This window comes from Galeopterus variegatus, unplaced genomic scaffold (assembly GCF_000696425.1).
Source record: "Galeopterus variegatus unplaced genomic scaffold, G_variegatus-3.0.2 Scaffold4689, whole genome shotgun sequence".
Classification (NCBI taxonomy): domain Eukaryota; kingdom Metazoa; phylum Chordata; class Mammalia; order Dermoptera; family Cynocephalidae; genus Galeopterus; species Galeopterus variegatus.
This window is the reverse complement of record NW_007730800.1, coordinates 25,870-42,997: the sequence shown is the minus strand read 5'-3', so window position 1 is coordinate 42,997 and position 17,128 is coordinate 25,870. Positions and strand designations below refer to the sequence as shown.

Here is a 17,128-nt window from a genome sequence, read left to right as displayed (position 1 = left end):
CATGGTGTATAATTTTGCATATGTGTTGCTGTATTCTGTTAGCTAGTATTTTATTGAGGATTTTTGCATGTATATTCATCAAGGATATTGGCCTATAGTTTTCCTTTTTAGTTGTATCTTTACCTGGTTTTGGTATCAGGGTGATGTTTGCTTCATAGAATGAGTTTGGGAGAATGGCCTCTGTTTCAATCTTTTGGAATAGTTTGTAGAGAATTGGTGTCAATTCATCTTTGAATGTTTGGTAGAATTCTGCTGTGAATCCATCTGGTCCTGGGCTTTTCGTTGTTGGGAGCCTTCTGATAACAGCTTCATTCTCTTTTATTGTTATTGGTCTGTTCAGATTTTCTACATCATCTTGGCTCAGTTTTGGTAGTGTGTGTGTGTCCAGAAATTTATCAATTTACTCCAGATTTTCAAATTGGTTGGCATATAGTTGTTTATAGTAGTCTTTAATGATTCCTTGTATTTCAGAGATATCAGTCATAATATCACCTTTTTCATTTCCAATTTTTGTTATTTGGGTCTTCTCTTTACTTTTTTTAGTTAGCCATGCTAATGGCTTGTCAATTTTATTTATCTTTTAAAACAACCAACTTTTTGATTCACTGATCTTTTGTATTGTTTTTTGGGTTTCAATATCATTAAGTTCTCCTCTGATCTTAATGATTTCTTTCCATCTGCTAACTTTGGGTTTGGACCTTTCTTGTTTTTCTAGTTCTTTAAGTTAAAATATTAGGTCATTCACTTGCCATCTTTCCATTCTTCTGAAGTAAGCATTTAATGCAATAAATTTCTCCCTTAGTACTGCTCTTGCAGTATCCCACAGGTTTTGGTATGATGTATCATTGTTTTCATTAGTTTCAATAAATTTGTTGATTTCCTGTTTGATTTCTTCTTGGACCCATATGTCATTAAGTAGAATGCTGTTTAATTTCCATATGTTTGTATAGTTTCCAGAGTTTATTTTGTTATTGATTTCCAATTTTAATCTATTGTGGTCTGAAAAAATACATGGGATAATTCCAGTTTTTTTGAATTTGTTGAGACTTCAAATCAAACTTTTAAAGATAAAACTACAATGTGACATGAAAAAATACACTGGGTTGGCTTAATGTCAGATTAGACATCACAGTAGAAAGGATTAGTGAACTTGAAGACAGCAGGAGAAAGTTTCCCAAAGAAACACAAGCAGAAAATAAGAATTTTTAAATGAGCAGAGAATCAGTGAGTTGTAAAGTAATTTGAAGTGGTTAATATACATGTAATTAGAGTCCCCAGAATCAAGGAGAAAAAGGGGTAGAAAGAAAAATATTTGAAGAAATAATGACTGAAAACAATCCTAAATTTGATGAAATAATATACCTATAGAACCAGGAAGTTCAATGAACCCCAAGCACAAGGAAAAATGAGGAAAGCTACAGCAAGGCACTTTATAATCAAATTACTCAAAACCAGTGATAGAAATTATAAAACAGCCACAAGAAAAAAAGACATGTTAAGTATACAGAAACAAATATAAGGATAAGAGCAGACATTTTGGGGGAACTGACAGCCAGAAGACAGTGAACCAACATATTTAAATACTAAAGGGGAAAAGAAAGTCATCCTAGGTCTATACCCAACAAAAATATATTTCACAAGCTAAGAAAAAAACAGACTTTAATACATACAAAAGCTGAAAGGATTCCTCACCAGTAGATCCACACTATGAGAAATGCTAAAGGAAATCCTCCAGGTAGAAGAAAAAGGAGACCAAATGGAAATACAAATCTACATAAAGGAAAGAAGAGCTTTTGTATGTATTAAAGTCTTTATTTTTTCTTAGTTTGTGAATTCCTGCAGCTTTTGTTTGTGTGGGAGAGATACTGTTTCTCCTTCATTTTTGAAGGAGTGCTTTGCTGGGTGTAGTATTCTTGGTTGACAGCTTTTTCTTTTAGTACTTTGAATATGTCATCCCACTCTCTCCTGGCCTGGAGAGTTTCTGCTGAATTTCTGCTGTTAGCCTGATGGGGATTCCATCATAGGTGATTTGACACTTTTCTCTTACTGTTTTTAGAATTTTTTCTTTGTCTTTAACTTTTGATAATCCGACTATAATATGTCTTGGGGACGTCCTTTCTGGGTTGAATCTGTTTGGGCATCTTGGAGCTTCTTAGCTCTGTAAAACCATATCTCTCCCAATATTGGGGAAGTTTTCAGTTATTATTTCATTAAATAGGCTTTCGATGCCTTTTCTTTTCTCTTCCCCTTCCAGTACACCCATAATATGGATATTTGTACACTTAAGATTATCAGAAATATCTCATAGATTTTCTTCATTTTTAAAAATGATTTTTTCTTTTTTATTTATGTATTTATTTATTTATGAATATTCATGAGATACAGAGCTAATTGTCATCCCTCATGCCCATGATGTGAGGGCCAGATTCATACTGGCAGCATAACCATTACCAGAAATTACTTTTTACCCCATGTCTCCCACCCAATTACTCCCCAACTTCCCTCCCCCTCCATCTCCCCCCCACTCCACTTTGTAGCCCTAGAAATGGTCCCTCCCTCTGTGAGACTAATGCACTACTGTGGTCTTTCTTTCCTTCCTTCTTTCTCTCCTAGCTCCCACATATGAGTGAGTACATGTGGTAATTTTCCCTCTGTGCTTTGCTTATTTTACTCAATATTAAGTTCCTCCAGGTTCGTCCATGTTGTTGCAAATGGGAGTATTTCATTCTTTTTTATGGCAGAGTAGTATTCTATGGTGTATATATAGCACAGTTTCCTTATCCAATTCTCCAATGATGGACATTTATGTTGGTTCCATGTCTTGGCTATTGTAAGCAGAGCTGCAATGAACATGGGAGTGCAGGTATCCCTTTAACATGATGATTTCCATTCCTCTGGGTGTATACCCAGAAGAGGGATTGTAGATCGTATGGAAGATCTATCTGTAGTTGTTTGAGAAACCTCCATACTGTTTTCTATAGTGGTTGTACTAATCTACAGTCCCACCAACACTGTAGGAGTGTTCCCTTCTCTCCACATCCTTGCCAGCATTTGTTATTCACCTTCATTTTTGATTATAGCCAGTCTATCTGAGGTTAGGTGGTATCTCAGTGTAGTTTTAATTTGCATTTCCTTGATGACTAGTGATGTTGAGCATTTTTCATGTATCTCTTGGCCATTTGTATGTCTTCCTTTGAAAAATGTCTATTCAGTTCCTTTGCCCATTTTTTTAATCGTGTTATTTGGTTTTTTACTGTATAATTGCTTGAGTTCTATGTACATTCTGGATATTAATCCCTTGTTGGATGCATAGTTAGCAAAAATATTCTCCCACTCTGTAGGTTGTCATTTCACTCTGTTTATTCTTTCCTTTGCTGTGCAGAATCTTTCTAGTTGGATATAGTCCCATTTGTTTATTTTTTCTTTTGCTGCTTGTGCTTTTGGGCTCATGTTCATAAAGCCTGTGCCCAGACCTAGCTGCTAAAGTGTTTCACCTATATTTTCGCTTAGTAATTTTACAGTTTCAGGTCTTATACTTAAGTGTTTAATACATTTTGAGCTGATTTTAGTGTATGGTGAGAGGAGCATATCTAGCTTCATTCTTCTGCATATGGATATCCAGGTTTCCCAGCACCACTTGTTAAAGAGGCAGTCTTTTCCCCAATGTAGATTTTTGTTCCCTGTGTCCCATATCAGATGGCTATAAGCCTGAGGGCTGATTTCTGGGGTCTCAATTCTACTCCACTGGTCTGAATGTCTATTTTCATACCAGTACCATGCTTTTTGGGTTATAATAGCTTTGTAGTATAATTTGAAGTCAGGTGGTGTTATGCCTCTGGCTTTATTTTGTTTTGCTCAGAATTGCTTTGGCTATTTGGGGTATTTTATTTTTCCATGTGAAAGGTAAGGTTGTTTTTTCCATTTCTGTGAAGAATGTCATTGGTATTTTGATGGGGATTGCATTGAATCTGTAGATCACTTTGGGTAGTATAGACATTTTCACAGTGTTAATTCTTCCAATCCAAGAGCATGGAATATTTTTCCATCTTTTTGTGTCTTCTTTAATTTCTTTCAGAAGTGGTTTGTATTTCTCATTGTAGCAGTCTTTCACCTCCTTGGTTAAATTGATCTCTAGGTATCTTATTTTTGTGTGTGACAATTGTAAATGGGCTTACTTTCTTTATTTCTCTTTCTGTTAATTCATTATTTGAGCATATAAATGCTACTGATTTGTGGTATTTATTTTGTATCCTGCATTGTTACTGAAGTTATTAACCAGCTCTAGGAGCTTTTTGATAGAGTCTTTAGGTTTTTCTATATATAGTATCATGTCATCTGCAAATATAGCAAGTTTGACTTCATCTTTTCCAATCTGGATTCCCTTTATTTCTTTCTCTTGCCAGATTGCTCTGGCTAGTACCTCCAGTAATATGTTAAATAGAAGTGGTGAGAGTGGGCATCCTTGTCTTGTTCCTGTTCTTAAGGGAAAGGCCCTCAGTTTTTCCCAATTCAGAATGATACTGGTGGTGGGCTTGTCATAAATGGCTTTTATTATGCTGAGATATTTTCCTTCTATACCTAATTTGTTGAGAGTCTTTATCATGAAGGGATGTTGAATTTTGTCAAAAGCTTTTTCAGCATCTATTGAGATAATCATATGGTCCTTGTCATTGAGTTTGTTGATGTGATGTATCACATTTATTGACTTTCATATGTTGAACCATCCTTGCATCCCTGGGGTGAATCCCACTTGATCATAATGTATAATTTTTTTGATGTGTTTCTGTATTCTGATTGCTAATATTTTGTTGAGGATTTTAGCATCTAGGTCCATCAAGGCGATTGACCTATAATTTTCTTTTTTTGTTGTGTCTTTATCGGGTTTGGGTATCAGAGTTATGTTGGTCTCATAGAATGAGTTTGGGAGAGTAGCTTTTGTTTCAATTGTTTGGAATAGTTTGAGGAGAATTGGTATTAACTCCTCTTTAAAAGTTTGATACAATTCAGCTGTAAAACCATCCAGACCTGGACTTTTCTTTGTTGGAAGATTTCTCAAAGACAAAGAGAGAATTCTATAAGCAGCAAGAGAAAACATCAGGTCACTTATAGGGGAACCCCCATCAAACTAATGGCAGACTTCACAACCAAAACCCTACAGGCCAGAAGAAAGTAGAATGATATATTCAAAATACTAAAAGAAAAAAATTTCCAGCTAAGAATTCTTTACCCAGCAAGGCTCTCCTTCAGAAATGAGGAAGAAATAGTGTATTTCCCAGGTAAACAAAAGTTGTGGTAGTTCACAACCACTTGACCAGCCCTGCAAGAAATTCTCAGGGGAATCATTCATCTGGAATCTGAATAATGGTGACCACTATCACAAATACACAGGAAAGAGCAAAACCCAGTGTTAAAACAAAATGCCAGCAAGAAAGAGAAAGAAGCTAAATCATCCCACCTTAAATTCCCAACTAACATTGAAGAAGAGAAATAAAAGGGGAAATAATGATCAAAAGATATTTAAACTATCTAAACAAGTGGCAATTAAATGATAGGAATTAAGCAACACTTGTCAATAACTACCCTAAATGTGAATGGGCTAAACTCCCAATTCAAAAGACACAGACTGACTGACTGGATTAAAAAAAAGCTAGACCCAAGTACATGCTGTCTTCAAGAGACCCACCTCACCTGTAGAGACACACATAGACTAAAAGTGAAGGGATGGAAAAAGATATGCCATGTGAATGGAAACCAAAAATGAGCAAGAGTAGCTATTCTTATATCAGACAAACAGACTTTAAACCAAAAAGCATAGAAAGAGGCAAAGAAGGCCACTGTATAATGATAAAGGGAAGATAGAATCCAGCTAGAGGACATAACAATCATAAACATGTATGCACCCAATACTGGAACACCCAGATATATAAAGCAAACACTTTTAGACCTGAAGGAAGAAATAGGACCTAATATATTAATAGTGGGTGATCTGAACACCCCTCTCTCAGTATGCAACAGATCTTCCAAGCAACAAGTCAATAGCGACACAGGATTTAATCTACACCTTAGACCAACTGGACTTGGCAGATATATATAGAACATTTCACCCAACAACTAAAGAATACAGTTTCTTCTCATCAGCTCATGGTACATTCTCCAGGATAGACCATATATTATGTGGCAAATCCAGTCTCAGCAAATTTTTAAAAACTGAAATCATTCCAACTGTCTTTTCAGACCACAATGGACTAAAATTGGAAATAAACAATAAGCAAAACTCTGGAAGCTATACAAATACATGGAAACTAAATAATAGGCTCCTGAATGACCTATGGGTCCAAGAAGAAATTAAATGAGAAATCAAAAAAATTCTAGAAACTAATGAAAATAAAGATACATCATACCAAAACCTGTGGGATACTGCAAAAGCAGTACTAAGAGGCAAATTTATTGCAATAAATGCTTATATCAAAAGAATGGAAAGACTTCAAGTAAACAACCTAATACTACACCTCCAAGAACTTAAAGAACAGCAATAATTCAAACCTAAAGGTAGTAGACAGAAAGAAATAAAGATCAGAGCAGAACTAAATGAAATAGAGACCCAAAAACAATAGAAAAGATCAACAAAACAAAAACTTGTTTTTTCAAGAAGATAAATAAAATAGACAAACCATTAGCTAGGTTAACAAAAAAAAAAAAAAAAAAAAAAGGAAGAGAGAAGACCCAAATAACAAAATCAGAAATGAAAAGGAAGATATTACAACCGACACCACAGAAATACAAAGAATCATTAGAGACTATTACAAACAACTGGATGACAACAAATATGAAAGTCCGGAAGATATGGATAAGTGTCTAGACACATACAAACTACCAAGACTGAACCAAGAGAGAGAAAACCTGAACAGACCACTAACAAGCAAGGAGATTGAAGGGGTAATTAGCAATATTCCAACAAATAAAATTATTTTTTCTTTTTTTCTTTGATACAGCTGTGTTAATTCAAAACCCTGTCTTCCAGTTCAGAAATGCTCTCTCATTTGTTCTAGCCTGCTGCTTATGCTCTCAGTTATATTTTTTATTTAATTGAATGAATTTTTCAGTTTCAGGATTTCTGCTTGATTTTTTAAAAAGTGTTTCTATCTCTTTGTTGAATTTCTCATGCATGTTCTCTATTTTCTTTTGACGTCATTGTGATTTCTATTTTTTTTTTTTTTTATCCCTAATTTTGAGTTTCCTTTGTATTGCCATTTGGGATTCCTCTTCAGGTAACTTGTCAATTTCCTGTTGTTTGGAGTCTGTAATTGGAGAATTGTAGTCTTTTGGGGGGAGAGTCATGTTTCCCTGTTTTTTCATGCTTCTTGTATCTTTGCACTGATGTCTTGGTATCTGGTGGTGTAGTCACTTCTTTTAATTCTCCGAGTAGCTTTTGAAGGGAGAAACTATTTCCTATAGAAATATTCTATATTGATGGTCAAGTTGGGCATTTTATGTTTGGATCAGGGTGAGTGTGGTAGTGTAGCCTTCTTGCAACTTCTTCAACTGTATTCAATCTTAGAGTTGTCTGTGTGTGCCTTTGTGGTCTCAGTAGTGAGGCCATCAGCAGTTTCTTGTTGGAGTGGCTGATCCTCTGTTAGCCAGTGAGCAAGTATTTACTGTTGCAGCAGGTCCTCTTTAGAGGGCCACTAGATTGGCTGTTGAGTCTGGAGCAAGCCTGCACAGGTACCACAGGACCTAGCAGCTCTCTAGAGCTGTGGAGGGCTGTGGGCGGAGGAGAGACCATCACCAGGCTGGCTGCTGGCATGGGCACCAATGGACTTAGCAGGTCCCAGGATTGTGCAAGGCTGCTGCATGTGGATGTGGGGAATAACTGTTTACTGGTGGCTTCCCCACCCACTTGGTCATCCTGTCCTCCCCAGGTGATGGGGTAAGGAGTGTCATGTGGGCTCAGATGCCAGGGCCTCAATCCCTCTGCCTGGTATAGGCTCCAGGCAGCTGGGGTTGTGGTACTGCAGGAATCCATGTGAACATGTGGTGGGTTGTGGGGGGAGGCAGGGATGCCGCCAGGCTAGCTATGAGCCATGTGGGCACTTGAGGGTTCTGGCCCCATGGGCTGCACAGGGCAGCTGAGAATGTCAGGAGTCACTGCATTGTGATGGCTTTTCCACTCAGCAACTTTGCCTGCTCACCTGGGAGGGAGGGGTGCTGTGTGGGTTCAGAATCTAGTAACAACAGTATAGATTTTACAGACATGGAAGGATAGTAAGTAAATATCATGACCAACTTTATGCCAATAATTTGACAACTTAGAAGAACTGGATAAATTCCTTGAAAGATACAAATTATCAAAGCTCACTCAAGAAATAGATAACCTTAATAGTCCTACATCTAATAAGGAATTGAATTTGGAGTTTAAAAATCTTTCCACAAGGAAAACTGCTAGTCCAGATGCCTTACTGATGATATCTACTAAACCTGTAAGAAAGAAATAATATCAGTCATATACAAAATCTCCCATTAAATAGAAAAGGCTACACTCCCCAACTCATCCTTTGAGTCCAGAATTATCAGATACTAAAACCAGAGAAAGAGATTTTAAGAAATAAAACCATAGACCAATATTCTTCATGAACATAGATGCAAAAATTATAAACAAAATTTTAGTTTAAAAAAATCTAACAATATAGAAAAAGGGTAAGGAATCATGACTAAGTGGGACTAATACCAGGAATGTTAAAAGGTTGTTTTAATGTATAAATATACATTTAATTAACCACATTAATTAACAAACTAAAAATGAAAAACCAAATGATCATCTCAGTAGATGAAGAAAATTCATTTGACAATATTCAACATCTATTTCTGATTTTAAGAAAACCCTCAACAAACTAGAAGTAGAAAGACACTTGCTCAACCTTAAAAAGGGAATCTATGAAAAACACTGAGCTAGCATCATACTCAATGGTGAAAGACCAAATGCCTTTCCCTTATATTAGGAAGACAGGTCTGTCCACTCTTACCATTTCTATTCATTATTGTACTGGAGTTTCTAGTCAGTACAATGAAGCATGAAAAGAATGGCATCCAAACTCAAAATAAAAAAGCAAAACTGGCTTTATTCATCAATGACATGATTGTCTTTGTAGAAATATCTGAAGAAATCAACAAAAATAAGACTACAAGAACTAACAAGTGCACTCACAAGGTTGTTGGATAAAGGATTAAATGCACACTAATCAACACTAGAAACAAATAATTAGAAATCTAAAATTTTTAAAGTATCATTTATAATAGCATCAAGTATTAAATACTTAGGGATAAATCTGACAAAAGATGTAAAAGAACTGTATGCTGAAAACTAAAAAAAAAAAAAACTGCTGAGAGAAATTGAAAATATGTGAATTAATGGAGAGATATATCACATCCATGGTTTGGGAGACAATACTGTTAAGATGTCAATTCTTCCCAGATTTATCTATAGGTTTATTGTAATCCCAATCAATATCACAAGAGACTTTTTTGTAGACTTTGTGAAGTTGATTCTAAAATTTATTTGTGAATACAAAGGACTTAGAATAGTAAAAATGAATATGATAAAGAACAAAGTTGTAGGATAAATACTACCTAATCTTATTCGTTTCTATAAAGCTACAACAATAAAAACAGCATAGCATTCATTGGTGTTAAGATAAACAAATAGATCAATGGAACAGAATAGAGAGTTCAGGCATACATCAATAATTGATTTTCATTCATTCATAGAGAATGAAGAATATGTTTTTTTAAAAAATGATGCTGGAATAATTGGATATTGATATGCAAAAAAATGGATGTAGATCTATACCTCTCACCATATTAAAAAATAACTAAAAATGGATCATGGATCTAAATGTACAGCCTAAAACTATAGTACTCCAGAAGAAAATATAGGAGAAAATATTTGCAATCTTGGTTAAGTAAAGAGTTCTCAGATAAGACACCAAAAGCGTAATCCATAAAAACTGATAAATTGAACTTCTTCAAAATTAAAAACTTCTCTTCTAATGACACTGTTAAGAGAATGAAAAGACAAGCCACAGGGAAAAATATTTCAAATCACACATGATACAAAAGGCTTATATTCAAAGTCTGAAAAGAATTCTCAAAACTCAATGGTAAAAAAATAAAAATAAAAATAAAATGTGCAAAAGATCTGAATAGACATTTCACCAAATACAATAAATAGATAGCAAATAAGCATATGAAAAAATTCTGTGCTTCATGAACCATTAGGTAAATGCAAACTAAAACCACAATAAGATACCACTACACACTTTCTAAAATGGCTAAAATGTTTTTTAAAACTGACCATACCCAGTGTCAATGAGGATGTTGTAGGACTGAAATTCTCATACATTGTTGGTGGGAATGTAAAATGATAGTATATCCATGTTGAAAAAACGTTTTCTGATTTTGTACAAAGTTAAACATATACTTATCATATGATCTAGCCATTTACAAGAGAAATGAAAGTATATGTCCATATGAGGACTTATAAAAAAATGTTCATAGCAGTTTTATTTGTAATAGCCCAAAACTTGAAACAACCTAAATGTCCATCAACAGGTGAATGGATAAATAAACTAAGGGATAACCGTACAGTGGAATACTACTCAGCAATAAAAAGGAGTGAACTATTGATACACTTTATAGCATAGGTGAAACTCAAAATAATTCTGAAGAGTGATAGAAATGAGACTGTATAATTCCAGTTAAACAACATTTTAGAAAATGAAAACTAATTTACAGCAACAGAAAGCAGATCAGCGATTGCCTGGGATGTGAGTGAGGTAGGGTAGGAGGTGAGTAGAGGGGGAGAAGGAAAGGATGGGAGAAAGGGCATACAGAAGGCCACAAGGAGTTTTCTGGGTGTGATGAACATACTCATTGTCTTGACTGTGGTGATGGATTTATGCATGTATACATATGTCAAAAGTCCCCTTCTAATTTGTTCCTGTTCATTGCTCCATACTCATGACAACATTTCCTGTCTTATACTTCACAATTCAGCAGGCAACATTAAATACTTGTCTCAATGCCTCCCTTGTTACTTTCGCTCACATGGTTCATTGCTGAAATTTGCTTTCTCTCCTTAAAACCTCTTAGTCCAGTTAGTTGCTAATCCTAATGACTCAGCTCAAGTGTCACTTTCCCGTGAAGGCTTCTCTGGTTGAGTCTAAGTCTTCACACACAACCCCTCACTCCCCCACGTAGTGCCTGTAATGCCTGCACCTCTCTGCCATTGTACTAACCACTTTGTTTTATCTCTTCCCTCCCTAGAATCCTCAAAGCCTAGCATAGTACCTGATTACATTAAAAAATTAAAACTGTTAATGAAGATATAACTGGGCCTTGACTCATTAACTCCAAATAATCTGGTATAGTGGAATGAACATGATACTGCAGAGTCAGGAGCCTTGGGCTTGGGTTTTTATTCTGCTCATAAACAGATGTTTTGAACACAGGCAAATAAATAACTTACCCATCAGTAAGAGAAAGGGATTGGGCCAGATGCCTCCTAGGGTCATGGCAGCCCCAAACACCCGGGGGTCCTGTGACAGCTGCTCCGGGACTGTGTAACCTAATTGTTCACAGAGCACCAACTAGCAAAGTATCCAAAAATCTGGGGATATACCCACTGATTCTCTCCTTCACAGACAGGAAGAAGAGCCTCTTCTTCCTCCATCCCTGATTTTCTTCTTACTCAGATTAATACCAAATTGAAGGAGAAGATCTGCCCTCTTGGTGAGAACATTGAGACAACTTTTATCACATGCAGCGATGGCACCGGTTTTCGTAGAAACCCAGAGAGAATGATGCCCCATATCCTCTTCCCTTTCTTACTGTTATTGGCCAGTTACTGAGTTTCCTACCCCTCCTACCCCCCATCCAGAGGAACTGACAGCACTGACGCAGTCAAGTCTAGCAAACCCAGCCCCATGACTCATGGGTCTGCACAGAAAGCCCGTGACATCAGTTTCCAGGAAACTTCCATGACCAAATTGCGCTTTGCTGTGGTCACCTCCCACGTACCAATGTGGAAAACAGGGATGAACTTTACCCTTTAATTTCCTCCAAGCAAAAAGCTTGGGCTGCTAAAGTGTCTTATGGACTTCTAGTTCCATCCCTCTCTTTTCTCTGACCTGCACTTGCAACACCATCTAATCTAGTCTTCAGTTTAATCAAGCTTTGAAGTAGTTAAGGTTGCATAGAAGCTTCAACTCTTGATCTCTAACCTTATCTGATCCAATTTTGAGGCCAATCTGGAGCCACAGCAAGACAGGTTTGGTGTTTCACAGATCATTATGTTTATGAGATATTAATGTGCTCCTCAAAAAAAAAAAAAAAAACCAGAAGCAAACAAAGCAGTAGAGATTGAGATTGAGAAGGTTCCATGGTCAAATAATTTTGGAGGTAAATGGGATTAAGTAAAAATAAAAAACAATAGTTACTAAATAGTTTTGTTAATGAGTGACTTCTAAGACACTTGTTGTATGCTAATGTACATCATGGGTCTCTAAGAGAAAAGTATACTTATATAATTACAAACATATTCTTATATTGAAGATTACTTATTAATAGCTCAAAGAACTTAGTGTTCCATGGAACACAGTTTGATAAACACTAGCTTTGGAATCGGACAGGTCAAATTTTGAATTCTGGCAGTGCCACTTACCAGAAGTGTGGTCTTAGCAACTTGCTTAACCTGTTCAATTTTCACAATTTCCTCATCTTTAAAATAAGAGTATTAATACCTACCTCATAGATTGTTCTGGGGGTTAAATGAGATAATATTTCCTGGATGGCTCAGTCCCTGAGTACCCAATTCAGTGAATACTGACAAGAAGATCATGTTCAGAGCTAACCTACCAGTCCATTCCTAAGGGTGACCCTGAACTTTCTAATAGATTTCTAGAAATAAAATACATCAGGGAACAGAAGGTCTTTAATAATCCTTTGCTTGTTTCATTTCTTGGAAATACCTTTTTAAAATAAGTTTTATGTGCCCTTTGTAAAAATTCAAACAATAAAGAAAAGTACAAAGAAGAAAACATAAAATCTTCTGAAACCCCATCTCCCAGAGATAACCACCATTAACAAATTTGGTGAAATTTGCCCAGACATTTCTCTATATACCTATCTGTCAATTTACATACAAGAGCATGGTATTCAGCAAGGTAATTATGGATTCCTATCCATTTCTATATGGAACCTATAGAGGCCTTTGGTTCCTCAGTAAAGAAAATTGAGGCTGTGATGAACAAATATATTTTCTAAATAGGAGGAAAAATCTGTTCTCCATGAGGGACCCAAATTAAGACCTCCTTGTCCAAATAAATTTAGATAGATGACAGGTAGTTCATTGAACCCCAGTGGTATACACACCGAGGTATTACAATAGTTATTTTTAGAGGAACAAATCATGGGATAATTAATGCCTCTATTTGTTCCTGATATAGAGTAAATACTAAGCCATGAGTTCAAATTTACCTGAACAAAAGATATGAGGCACCAAAATCATTTCTCACCCCTTTCCTCAATCTACATCTCCTGAAATAAAAAATGTCAAACAAAAGCTTGGCAAATTAAATATATATCAACTATTTGATTTGCTACAATATTGGTTTCAGATTGATTGGATTTACAATTAAGTTGTATTTTTATGTTTGCTTATGTTAAAATGCACTGGAAATTTATTTATGTAAACAAAGAGCACAGTCTAATGATGCCTGTTTAAGAAGGAATATCTAAGAAAAGGAAATACAGTACAGGGTGGAGGAAAGAGCATTTGATACAGAATCAGTAAACATTCTAAATAACTAGTTAAGTAATTTTATAATTTTAGACAAGTCCCTTTACCTAAAAATAAGAAGATTGTAAAGTTACAACAGCTAACATTTATTGGGCTCTTGCTATAAGTTAGAGACTTTATATGAACCTAAATAATCTCTAAGCTCCCCTTAAGCACCAGCATTCTAATACTTGGAACACGGCACTCTCGTTTTAAATAATTATAGAAATATATCTTCATAGCATCTTCTCTTTTACAACAGTTCTTAGCCATAGCTGTGACGTATTGATGCTACTGCTTGGGTAGGAACTCCACTGTGTGCTCATGAAATGAATAATGAGTAGAAAGGACTTGTCTCTCCATCCCAAAATAGAGATTCATGGCCTCCACTCTGGGTGTTCACCCATTTGCTTCAGAAACACATATATCTTCCTCTTTCCCAACACCTACTTTCAGACAGGCTTCCCAGACTGACCACCCAACCTCCAGCTGCAATCCTCCTCTCCTCTGCCCCAGTAGCCACCATGGAGGCCAGCTCTGCACAGCTGTCTGGTTTCTCTGGTTACTTTACTTCAGTGCTCTGCACCTGCAGTGGCAGCTGGGTCCTGGGAGCTTGCTGAGGGCAGGTGCCCAGTTTCCAGGGCCCAGGATGATCTGTACACAGTGAATGCTCACTCAGTATAAGTAGTGCTATGGGCTGACTAATCTAGATGCACAAACCAAACCACTGTAACTAAATTAACACAGTATTTCCTGGAACGGAAGCTGAGAGAAAGAAGATAGATGTAACCTCTCAAAAAGCTCCATCCTGCCTTCTGTTGTAGGGGAAAATCTAGGTTGAGGAGAAAGAAAACTGCCTCTTCAGTCTCGTTTCAAGCCATTTCCCATCAATTCTGTCTCAGACATAGCCCCTTCAAGGGTGAGGCCCAGGACCTGCCAGGTCAGTGATCTTCCCCTCCACTTTCAGGTGCCAAGTAGAAGCAAGGGCTTTCCACTGTCTGTGGGCCTGCAAATGTGGCTTGTTGTACTGCAGCCTCACTTGCTTACTTTCATTTCTCACATGCCTGGGGGTTCACACCTCTTTGACTTTGCCCTCTGTTTGGAATGCCATTACCCCCAGTCTCCATAGCAACTCATACTTCTTTGAAAGTGAACCCAAGAAGACTCCACCTCTCCCAGGGAGTCTTTGGCATACTCCCAAACTTCTCCTACATTTCGTGCATATTCTCCTTCCATTACAGAAAAGAGCACATTGTGTTGTATTTGTGTATTGCTGTGTCTGTCCTCCATGCTAGACTCCACAAGCACTTTGAGACTGATGACTACTTCAGTTATCTTGTGTCTCCAGCACTGTGCACAATGCCTGGCCACTGGTATGTTGTGGGTGGGATTGGGAAAGGAGAATAGGAGTCTGAGGGCCTCTGGGCAGTCAAGGGTCAACCAGAGATCATAAGAAACCAAGATCCAACAGAGTTTGTCCTTTCTAGTTTGTTCAGTGAGCAAAGATGAGGTAGGTCACTTAGGTGGTAACAGTAAATGTGAAGGGATGGGCTTTGAATCATTCCTTATGCATGTAAAGGTACTCAGTCCTTTCACTTAAAAGCTAAACATTCTTAACTGGCCTACATAGAAAACAGGAAATTATGTTTCAATTCAGCCTCTACTACCATTCAACCGCAATTTCAAAACACTGAAGATTCCACTTGAGATTGAGAAAGCAAAACGTCTTGTTCAACCAGCAGCTTAAATTCTGTCTTTACTCAGCTCTCTTCCAAAGCACCTACATAGTGTGATATCTCTTATCTCACACAGGAATTCTTTAAGCGCAGAACTCGCCTGGACTAGTCTACCTTACACCTCCCCCTCCCCACCAATACCTTCCAAAGCACAATGCTGGCCTCAGGAGGTGCCCAACACCTGCGTATCAAGTGAATTCATTAAAAAGTCTTGTCTTTATTTTTAAATTCAAGGTTCAGTAGCCACTGACCTTTGGGAATCTGGAGCCCTCTGCTCCATTGCTATCCTTCATTCTTAGGTGGGTAGATACGGTCCCAGGGGACTTTCCTCTCTTCCTTCCAGGGCATAATCAAGTGAGATTCTAGAAGGTCTTGGAAGAAGAAAGCTCTGATGCAGTTTCCTGTGTTGACCAGCAACTGCTATGGTGGTCACAGAAAGTCAGGACCAAAGCTTGGCTATCACTACTGAGTCTGTGTAACCTCGATCATTAGTTATGGCACATGACTTGGAAATTATTGCAAAAGCAAGTTTTGTGGGTTGCCTTTCATAAGTACATTTAATATTATGTCTATCAATATTCATGGTTTGTGCATGAAAAATAAGTTAATTTGGGGGAGCTCTGAGGATCACAATGTTCTTCCTGCTCTTTGAAAGCCAGCAAACCTCTTTCACCTCTTTAGCTTTCATTTCTTAAAATACAGTTACTGAACACATCCTGCTGTTGTGAATTTTAGCTGTCCTTCTCTTTAGAGGCTCTGAGGAGTCACAGTGGGGGTCACTAACTTTACTTTTGAAAATTGCTCAAATGAAGAAGATCCACATCTCCCAGTTTCCTTTCTAAATGGCTCTCGCTGTGGGTTCTCTCCTCACTTTAAAATCACAAGACCAATGTTCTAAAAAGTAGAGCACATAGGAAATTAGCCCAACTTCATCTCACACAAAAAGCTCCAGACATCAGAAATTACCACACACAGTAATTCAAGTTCCGTAGCAATTTAAGCACATGAATGCCCTGACCCAAAGAGATACCAGATAATGGGAGCCCGGTAAAGTAAAAGTATTCCTGGCCTGGTTGCCTTTGCGGGTATTACTAGAATCTTGCTGATCTTTTTTACTTTCTGCACTAAATATTTTTGAAACAGAAGTTGCAGGACATTTTTGAGTTACTAGAGAGGTACATAGAGAATTCTAAGAAGATGCCCTGCCCCATATAAAATGGTTCGGAGTTTTGGTCTCAAGCCAGGTTAAAACGCCATCAATCTTACCTTTTGCAGGCACTGTTTCTCACTCTTTCAGGCAGAATTTGGTGATTGTCCTTGAGGAGGCAACGACAAGGCTGAGGACGTCTGAGGCTATTTGTGTAAAAGGAGAAGTGAAGGGAGAAAAAAATTGTTCACACTGTGACGACAGGAAGCCAGATGAGAACAGGGAGGAAGTGAGGCTGGGTCCACCCTCTTCAGCCTCAGAGATTCAATCCTCCCTCAGTGGCTTTTTAGAATCTTTTTTCCACAGCCCACCCTAATCTTTCTATGGAACAAAGGAAACCCAAAGGTCAAATTG

The 17,128-nt window shown here is 37.2% G+C and overlaps 1 protein-coding gene across 1 annotated transcript in view; it reads right to left on the bottom strand.

Annotated features, from left to right (window-relative positions):
* The window catches only part of CD53 (CD53 molecule), a 28,731-nt gene extending 11,803 nt beyond the window's left edge, over positions 1-16,928 (bottom strand). The window contains exon 1 of the mRNA XM_008588154.1: positions 16,834-16,928. The gene's annotated coding sequence lies outside the window, so the exon portion shown is untranslated. The remainder of the gene's footprint in view (positions 1-16,833) is intronic.
* Between the last annotated feature and the right edge of the window lie 200 nt (positions 16,929-17,128).